At 41.7% G+C, this 9,193-nt stretch overlaps 1 long non-coding RNA gene across 1 annotated transcript in view; it reads right to left on the bottom strand.

Annotated features, from left to right (window-relative positions):
- LOC113610255 (uncharacterized) overlaps nt 1-8,212 on the bottom strand; it is an 11,770-nt gene extending 3,558 nt beyond the window's left edge. Inside the window, exons 1-2 of the long non-coding RNA XR_003429012.1 lie at nt 7,430-8,212; nt 309-558 (exon numbers count right to left, since the gene is read on the bottom strand). This is a non-coding gene — a long non-coding RNA (uncharacterized LOC113610255). The remainder of the gene's footprint in view (nt 1-308; nt 559-7,429) is intronic.
- Between the last annotated feature and the right edge of the window lie 981 nt (nt 8,213-9,193).

The raw sequence follows: 9,193 nt of genomic DNA, 5'->3' as shown, positions 1-9,193 counted from the left end.
TGTGTGTGTGTGTGTGTGTGTGTGTGTGTGTGTGTGTGTGTGTGTGTCTGTTTGATCCCTGCAGTTAGATTGTTTAACAAGACTTTCTCATTTAAAAACTCAGTTGTATTCAACCAAAAGATGATGACAAGACAAAATGGAACAGTTAAACGATATAAATAAATGTTAAGCTTTCTCCAGTTTCTGCCAAAAAGAGAATTGCTTGTGGGAGTGAAAAAAAAAAAAAGACCATAAATTTCAACATCAGTGAAATTCTCCTTTCTTCACATTTTTTCATAGTATGTTATACACATAAAAATCCAACTCACCATCTTCCCTTAAATTAAGCTAAATATGTAGGCATCATCTTTTCTCAGAGTGCTACATAGCGTCTTACATTATGAATCTTCGTTCATCACGCCCTTCAGAGTAAGAGAACATTTGATTTTCATTTCCCATCCAGACCAACTATTTTCAGCTCTCTGCTCTTAACTCCTTTCAAAGTCGGGACACACTATAAATATGTCCACTTTGGATTCTGAGATGGTGTCAAGCATTCCTGGGCCACACACTGGAGACCTAAGGGTAGAGAAATGGAAACAATAAAGTGTAAAATACAGCATGTTCGAATTATGATGGCGTTGTCCATAGAGTAGCTATTTAAGTTTTTCTTTTCTTTTTCTAGTCTCTCAAGCTGAATTTAAACTTTCCATGTATGAATTCTGCCCTGAAATCAGAGGAAACATTATGGCACCATTCAGAGCCAGGAGAACTGGATTCAAATCCCAATTCTGCCACTGGTTGGCTCTGTGGCCTTGAACAAGTCAGAACTCATTTCCTCAGCTGGGAAGTGAAGAATTGTGCCCGGCTGCTTCTGTGAAGATTGTAATTAGATAGAGCGTGTGAAGGACTTTGCAAACATTAAAGTGCTTCATAAATGTTCACAGTTTACTCAAGAAATTTTTATTACACATTGGATGGAATAAGAAAGGATAATTGAAGGGATACAGTTCCTTGTTTATTGCTTTATTCTATAATGCAGATAGGATACAATTCATATTTATGGCCATTTCAGTAAAAAGGAAAACTGATTTGTCGAAATTAACCTACATTAAACAAAATAAACCTATTATAATATTTTCTCTATGGTAAAGTCAGATTTACTTAGCAAGAAGTAATTTTTTTCCTGCAGATATATTTCTTATTTATTTTTGTATTATATTTTTATTGAATGGTTCAAAAACTAGAAGTTCAAAAATATATGCAACAAGGAGTATCCTTCCTATCTTTGTCCCCAAATTGCCCAGTGCCTACACCCCTCTAATAGGTAACCTCTATATGAGTGCCTCATATATCATTTTGGACTGTCTTTATGACTATGTAAGCTTTAGGTCTTTTTCTTTTTTTTGCAATAACATGAACTTCTTTTGGTTTAGGGTGGGAGGAGAGGCGATAGGAACTAACCCTTCTAAGCAATGCCATAATCTGCTCAGGGTTTCGGTGGCAGAATCAGGTTAGATTTAATCTATTTGATTACAAAGCTGGTATGTGGCCCAGTGTATCAGACTGGAGAGGGCTGGAGTTAGAGGTCACAGAAATACAAAGTGAAGGTAGAAAAAACTTTAAAGGGGAGCAGGAAGAAGGTAGGAATCTATTTTGTCTCTATCCAGGGAAAGGGTCCCAGTCCAGGGGTGCCAGGAAGTGACTGATGAGTGTGTGCTCACCTGCAAAGAGGCTCCCATCCTCAGCCTGAGCTGAGGCACTGTGTGCCCTGGGCTCCCCTAATACGCGTCGCCATGGCTCACAATGAAGGCCCAAGGTCAGCAGGGGGGTGTGAGCTCACTGGACCACGTTTATTCACCTGAAGGCAGGGAGAGCAAGTGCCGCTTCCAGGAGAATTTTTCTTCCAGGTGAAACTGCACAGTCTATCTCACCCCTTTACTGTGCATGGCCTGAGACTGGAGAAAGGTCAGTAAGTGACCCTCAAATGAGAGGTTTCCTCTGCTACGGTTGCATTTTTGAGGAGCCTGCTAAGGGGTGAACACCCAGAGGAGTGCAGAACACTGGGTGCTCAGACATCTATTTCCATCACCTTGCAATGCGCATTGGAAACACTTGGCCTAATGAGTAACCTCTGAGGTCAGCCTTCAGCTAATTAGCTTGGTCTTTGAGATTCTGAGATGACATATTTTGTCAGAAAGTTCTTGGAACTTGGGAAAATTTGTTTATAAATGGTTGGCCTGATTTTTTTTTTCGAACACTGTATTTTATAACATTTATAACATTATATAACATTTATAACATTTCGAACATTGTATTTTACAAACACACACATACAAATCACACACACACACAAACTATCTATTACAAACCAGCAACAGAATTGGAGGGGGGATTTGCGTCTGAGATGTGTGATTCTTCCCATCGGCCCTCAGCCACTCCAAAATAACTCAAGAAATCTAGTTTGAATTTCAAAGACGTTTCTAAAGTTGTGTTTTTGCTGCATTTTGTTATCCTAAAAATTCTTTTAACTTTTCTTGATTTTTTTCCTGTGTAATTGTTTTCACGTGCTTCTATTGTCTTAAATCTGCAAAGTAACACTCAGAAAGCTCCATTAGTTGATCTGTCCCAGAAGAGCTGCTCAACTCGAAATGTCTTGGAGTCACGGAGTCATGGCTTTGTGTTTTCTCTTCTTTTCTTTCTTCGTTAATTTTATGCTGAGCTTCACCGCATGTCCTCACCAAAAAATTGGATAAAGAGAAAGATGCCACGGACGTTCAACTTGTTTGTATCTATCAAAGCTATTTTAGGATTTAAACAATTAGTTCTATGAGGTATACATATGCAGAAGAAGAAAGAAAAATGCTAGAGTGTGCTACATAGTTAGAATTCAAAAGTTTATGATGTCTCAGCAAAACATAGAGCTTGAACAGAATCTCAAATATGATTCTTCCTTGCCTCTGAATTGTTGATCAAATATTCAATTCATGTGCAAAGTGATGTCAACACATCGATAGTCATTGCAGCACTATGTTTCCAGCAAAAGATTAGAAAAACTTAAACACCTCTAGGTGACTGTTTAACAAACTATGGTACACCATTTTCGACCCACCTGTGACCACTCTAGATCCCGGTGGGGCCGGAGAGACCCTGTCAGACCTGTTTCGTGGTCTGAGCCCCTCCCCGCCCACCTTCCATCCCTTGCCCCTTCTCAGCCCCATCCAGACCCACGGCCCTCTTGCTGTTCTCTAGCACCTCAGGGATGCTGTTACCTCAGGGCCTTGGACTCACTGTTCTCCACCTGGAATCCTTTCCCCGGAGGTCTGCCTGCTCACAGGTCTCTTCTCCACTGAGCCCTTTTCTGAGCTCTCTTTACAAAAACAACAATGTCCTCCCCTGCAACTCCTGTACTCCCTGCTCCATCCTGCTTTATTTTGTTCCTCAACACATACATCTCTAACTTTTGTTATGTTTACTGTCTGACTCTTTCCATTAGAATATGAGATTCATGAAGGCGAGAACTTGCTTACATTGTTTCTGGGTTTTCCAGCTCCCAAATCGGGGCCTGGAGAAGCGTAAGCATCCAGTAAACACCAGTAGCAGAAGCACCACAAAGTACCCCAAGTCCAGATGCTCCCAAACAACAAAATCGATTACAATTTAAACTTTCCATCAGGTATTTGTTATTGCATAGACACTCTCATAAGCCCCAGTTCTTCATATACTCTGTGTTTATGGAGTCACTTGACATAAACACTTGGATTAAACATATGGCCTGTGCGCGCACCGGGTGAGAGCCCTTACAGCACAGCCACTTGACCGCTCAGCCCCACTTCCCCATTCCGTAAGTAGTATTGTTTGTCTTGTATCTACAGTCTCAATTCACAGAGTGTTTTCATTTCTCCACGGACACCAAATGTTCAAGTTGGCTCTAAAAACACTTGTTTATTTTCCTCCCAAATTAGTTAAACGACTGAGACGTTATAGGTTTTTCTTTTCTTTCTCTCTCTTAGTTATCTAATTTTTTTCAAGAACATCACCCTCAAGGCTATTACACATAAAATATTTTTATAAAGTCCATTGATTTGACTCATAAAATCGCACTGGCATTTCACTCAGAGGGTTGAAAACACTGTTGAAGGATTGTTGTGGCAGAATTCTTATTCTGTGGATTGAATTCATCTGTCATTCTGATTCTAAGCACTCAAGAAAGTCATGTAATATTTTACATATTTTATGTTAGATATATTATGTGCCATACATACATATATTAGATATATTAGATTCTTCTATATGTCATATGATAGTTTAAAAAGTGTTTTATTATAGAAAGTTCCAGATATATATAAAGTAGACAAAATATCAATAGTATAAGTAATGCCAGGGCTTCCCTGGTGGCACAGTGGTTAAGAATCTGCCTGCCAATGTAGGGGGCACAGGTTCGAGCCCTGGTCCGGGAAGATCCCACATGCCATGGAGCAACTAAGCCCGTGCACCACAACTACTGAGCCTGCACTCAAGAGGCCGCAAGCCACAACTACTGAGCCCACATGCCACAACTACTGAAGACCGTGCGCCTAGAGCCCATGCTCCGCGACAAGAGAAGCCACAGCAATAAGAAGCCCGCGCACCGCAACGAAGAGTAGCCCCTGCTCGCCGCAACTAGAGAAAGCCACGCACAGCAGCAAAGAGCCAAAAAAAGCAGCCCAAAATAATCAATAAATAAATTTATATATATATGTAAAAAATAAGTAATGCCATGTATGCATCACCTAACTTTCATAATTATCAACTCCTGGCTTATCCTATTTCATCTATACCCTCACATACTTTCTCTCCTCCAGATTATTTTGAAGAAAATGCCAGACATCACATTATTTCATCTGTAAATACTTAAGTCTAGATATTTAAAAGACGAGGCCTCTTATAAGGTAATTAGAAACCTTTAAACAAATTCAATTCCTGAAGGCAAAGGGAAATTATTGATGGTCAGATTTTAACATTGGGAAAATCACAGCTTTACTGGATTTCTTTTTGTTTGCTATCTATATTAATTTTTTTTTTTTTTATTTTGGACAAACCATGTAATGTCTGACTGGAAATGTCTAGAAAGGGGTAATAATCATAACTCCCTTCTATGAAAATAAAAACATAGAAGCATCAGAGAAATAGGATTTTTATTCTTTCTTTAGTTAATCTTCTGATTTTATCCTAGGATGAAAAATGTCTTACATTTCAAGTATCTATTCCTACTTCAGTTATGCCCAGGCCTGAGAAAAGACACGGTAAGAGAATCAACCACAACAGGTCTTCCTTGGCTCACTTGTGTTTCCCTAGCTGTTATATATGCCATGTGCCTGGCAGATAGCGGAGGCTTAATAAATATTTGTTGAATGAATAAATTACTTTAACAGTGTAAGTTAAGGAATGCTTATCATAGTTGCAACTTTTTAATACAAGGTCCAAACCACTTGAGGGTGGCAGTATCACTAGGTCTAACTGGGTGTCTACTCCAGCAGACGCCAGCCCCAGCTTCCTCTCCTCTTTCCTCCTTTCTCTTTGTTCTCTCCTCTCTTTTCTTTCAGCAATTTCATATCTCATCATTTACATTGTCTTAGTCTTTTGAAATCTTTAATAGGTTGCCTGACTTGGTATTTTGCATTCATTTTCTTATTTAAAAAAAACAGTTGAAAATAATAAGAAATTGCCATAGTTGCTATCATTCATGTTTATTCCCATCAAAAGTGGAGGCAGAGCTTCCCTGGTGGCGCAGTGGTTGAGAGTCCGCCTGCCGATGCAGAGGACACGGGTTTGTGTCCCGGTCCGGGAAGATCCCACGTGCCGCGGAGCGGCTGTGCCCGTGAGCCATGGCCACTGAGCCTGCGCGTCCGGAGCCTGTGCTCCGCAACGGGACAGGCCACAACAGTGAGAGGTCCGCGCAAAAAAAAAAAAAAAAAAAAAAAAAAAAAAGTGGAGGCAACGGTTTGATATAATTTTCTCTCAGAATAGCCAGCTGGAAATCCATGAACTTGAGCTTGAGCTGGCTAGTTACCTTCCCTTCCTAACTGCTTATCGTGTGGACTTGGGGCTTGCTTAGACAGCTCCCACAATTGTGTAAGGCAATTCTCTTTCTGTAGACATACATATCCTACTGGTTCTGCTTCTCTGGATGAACCCTGACTGATACAGGCAGTTTCCACAACATAGGTCTTAACTGGAATATTCTGTATCCCTTCTCCTTCTAAAGTTCTATTCACTCAGTGCTTTCTTGCTTTCTTCATTGCAATTTCTGGAGCAAATCAACCCATAGCTGTCTGATGACCCTTCATATTCTAGCTGTACATTAGATACTATAGTCCTGTTAAGTCTGAAAATCATGGGAATTTAGCCCATGTCTTTTAGTTATCCCAATATTGGCATCTTCATAACTAATATTTTCTAGCAAATGAGATTTCTGGTCATTCTTTAAATAACTCCCTCGCAGGCGGTGGTCTCACTTGTAGGGTCTCCTCCTCTTTAATCTGCAGTCCTTAATGCTGCCAGTTGGGTTTTTCTAACATGTGCACTTGACCATGTCACCCCCTGGCTTGAAAAAGCACCAAACACCTTTCACAGAATCAAACATGCAGGCCAGAATGGCATTCCAGAACCTTGTTTTTGAGACTCAGGTACCAGCATAATAATGAGGCACAGCACTAAACATAGGTCAAATTGAGTATTTATATTAAATAATAAAAATGTTTGTTTTTCTGCACTTTCTCTCTCCCTGTAGAAGGTAAGGAATCTATACATTTTCCTTTAGTCAGTGTTCAACTCTTCTGCTTTTGTCTAAGGTGAGGTCTGCTGTTGAAGAGTTTACTTTCATTAGGAAGTCAGGAAGGCATATATACCTGGACAGAGGAAAAGATGGATTGATGGTGGGGTTCAGATTTACCAACAAATGAGACCAGGTAGCAAGAGGAAGTTCTACCAAATTGCTCCTCCCAGCTCCCAGGTCTCCAGGCTTAAAACCCTGTGAATCACTGCTCTCTCCCAAACCGCAATATTGCGGATACTGCAAGGTTTGGGAGGAAGCTGACCAGAATGTCTGCTCCAAAGGAGATTTCCACTTTTTGCATTGCAGGCCTTTGCTGTTATCCAAAGTTGGCTAGAAGTTTTGGAGTCATGGTTACCCCTCTGCACAGCTGTTCTTTATTTTTTTTATTACCACCATAGATTCAATCACAAGAGAAAAAGGAAGTTTATTATTTCGAATAGTTTCTTTAAATCTGAAAAACCAGGAAATAAGCCTGCAGTCATAAAAACATGTAAATTCAATCATAGCACCTCAGTCAGGCAAAACATCAGGCTCGCGAGCCAAGCAATCTTAGCCCCAGTCCCTGCTCAGCCACCCTCTCCGAACACCCCATAGGATCCATGATTTAAAGCCAAACCGAGCTGAGTCACTTACTTAGCTCTGCGTGCCAGAGTGAAGAGGAATTAGTGGTGGGTGGGCTGCGGAGGGTTTCAGCTGACAGCAAAAACCCTTTCTCACGTATGAATGCCAGCAAGATGGCTGCAGATCTTAGTTTTCAGACAAACGTTCTACCTGAAATAAAAAAGCGGGAAAATATTTTGGCTTCTAAAATTGACTGTTTTGTTTTGTTTGGGCCGCCCCAGGCCACATGCGGGATCTTAGTTCCCCCACCAGGGATGAACTCGCGTCCCCTGCAGTGGGAGTGCAGAGTCCTAACCACTGGACTGCCAGGGAAGTCCCAAAATTGATTGATTTTAATAATAAAGCCCTATGCTTAGATTTTTCTACAATAATATGAGATTCTCAGGGTAACTGACTTCAATTTCCTTGATGTCAATGCTCGTGACTCTGATTTCCCGGGTCACAGCATCAGGAACGAGACCACGTGGAGAAGAACGTCCTGTGGTTGCCGGCCTCCATCAGTCCCCGCTGGACCCCAACCCTGCAGCGCCCTGCTCCACCTCCTGTGCTCTGACCTGGTTCCAGCATGGCGTGCATCCTCTGGAAGCATCCCGAATGCTGCTGCCGCTGTGCCCGTGCCCAACCCCATCCCCGCTCTGCTGCTTTGTGGCTGTCACTGATGTGGTCACGCTGCTGCCCCTAACCAGTTACGCAACCCTTTACCTGTCCTTGGGATTTGTTACTGCCACCCTGACGGCCATTCCTAGGGGACTCCTTTTTTTTTTTTAAACCCCACATTTGTTTATTTGTTTACTTTTTTGGCTGTGTTGGGTCTTCGTTTCTCTGCGAGGCCTTTCCCTAGTTGTGATGAGCGGGGGCCACTCTTAATCGCGGTGCGCGGGCCTCTCACTGTTGCGGCCTCTCTTGTTGCGGAGCACGGGCTCCAGACGCGCAGGCTCAGTAGTTGTGGCTCACGGGCCTAGTTGCTCCGTGGCACGTGGGATCTTCCCAGACCAGAGCTCGAACCCGTGTCCCTTGCATTGGCAGGCAGATTCTCAACCATTGCGCCACCAGGGAAGCCCGGGGACTCCTTTTTTTTGATAAACTCATAGATTTAAACAGAGTTAATGTGCTTCCATTTATTTCAGTTACTATTTTTATTGATATTCAAACGAGAGCCCCTGCAAGTTAGTTCCTGACTCCCTTTGACACAGTCAGAGAGGTGGTCAATAGTGTCATTCTTTTCACATATGACCAGATGTTAAAGATTCCTCTTGAGCAGACCTGGAGCCAGGTATTTCTCTAAGGAGCCCTCCTCCTTCAGGGTTCCTAATCTTTGTGTTAGGGATGCATGTTCCTAAGAGGTTGTTCATTGGCCTCTTCGGGAAACAAAGCTCGGAGATTAGAGATGGCCAGATGATAGATGATAGGTAGATAAACAGGTAGATGTAGACGAAATATTGCAAGTTGATACTAATGTTTCCAGTGCAAATTCTAGTTCAGGACCATAGGGCTTTGATCTGGTCTTGTCTATCTCACATCTGTATCTCCTTTCATACCCCAAATCCTGGTTCCCAGCAACACCTACATAATTACTTATTTGTTTTACCCCACAAAACGTATCCAACAGTCTCAGAATGACAATAGCAACAATATAATTATTGAAAATTTTGAAGTTTTTTTGTTTTTGTTTTTTCCGCAGTTGCTTCTGATCTAAGGATATATATATCCCACTTGGGATCTAGAGTTAACTCCCATGTTTTAAAGTCACTTGAAATATTTCCTCCCTGAGGGGAT

The sequence above is a fragment of the Aethalodelphis obliquidens genome, unplaced genomic scaffold (genome assembly GCF_003676395.1).
Source record: "Aethalodelphis obliquidens isolate GAN/ISIS:26980383/991018 unplaced genomic scaffold, ASM367639v1 scaffold3, whole genome shotgun sequence".
In the NCBI taxonomy this organism is placed as follows: domain Eukaryota; kingdom Metazoa; phylum Chordata; class Mammalia; order Artiodactyla; family Delphinidae; genus Aethalodelphis; species Aethalodelphis obliquidens.
The sequence above is the reverse complement of the archived record's forward strand: the minus strand, read 5'-3'. Positions and strand labels throughout refer to the sequence as shown.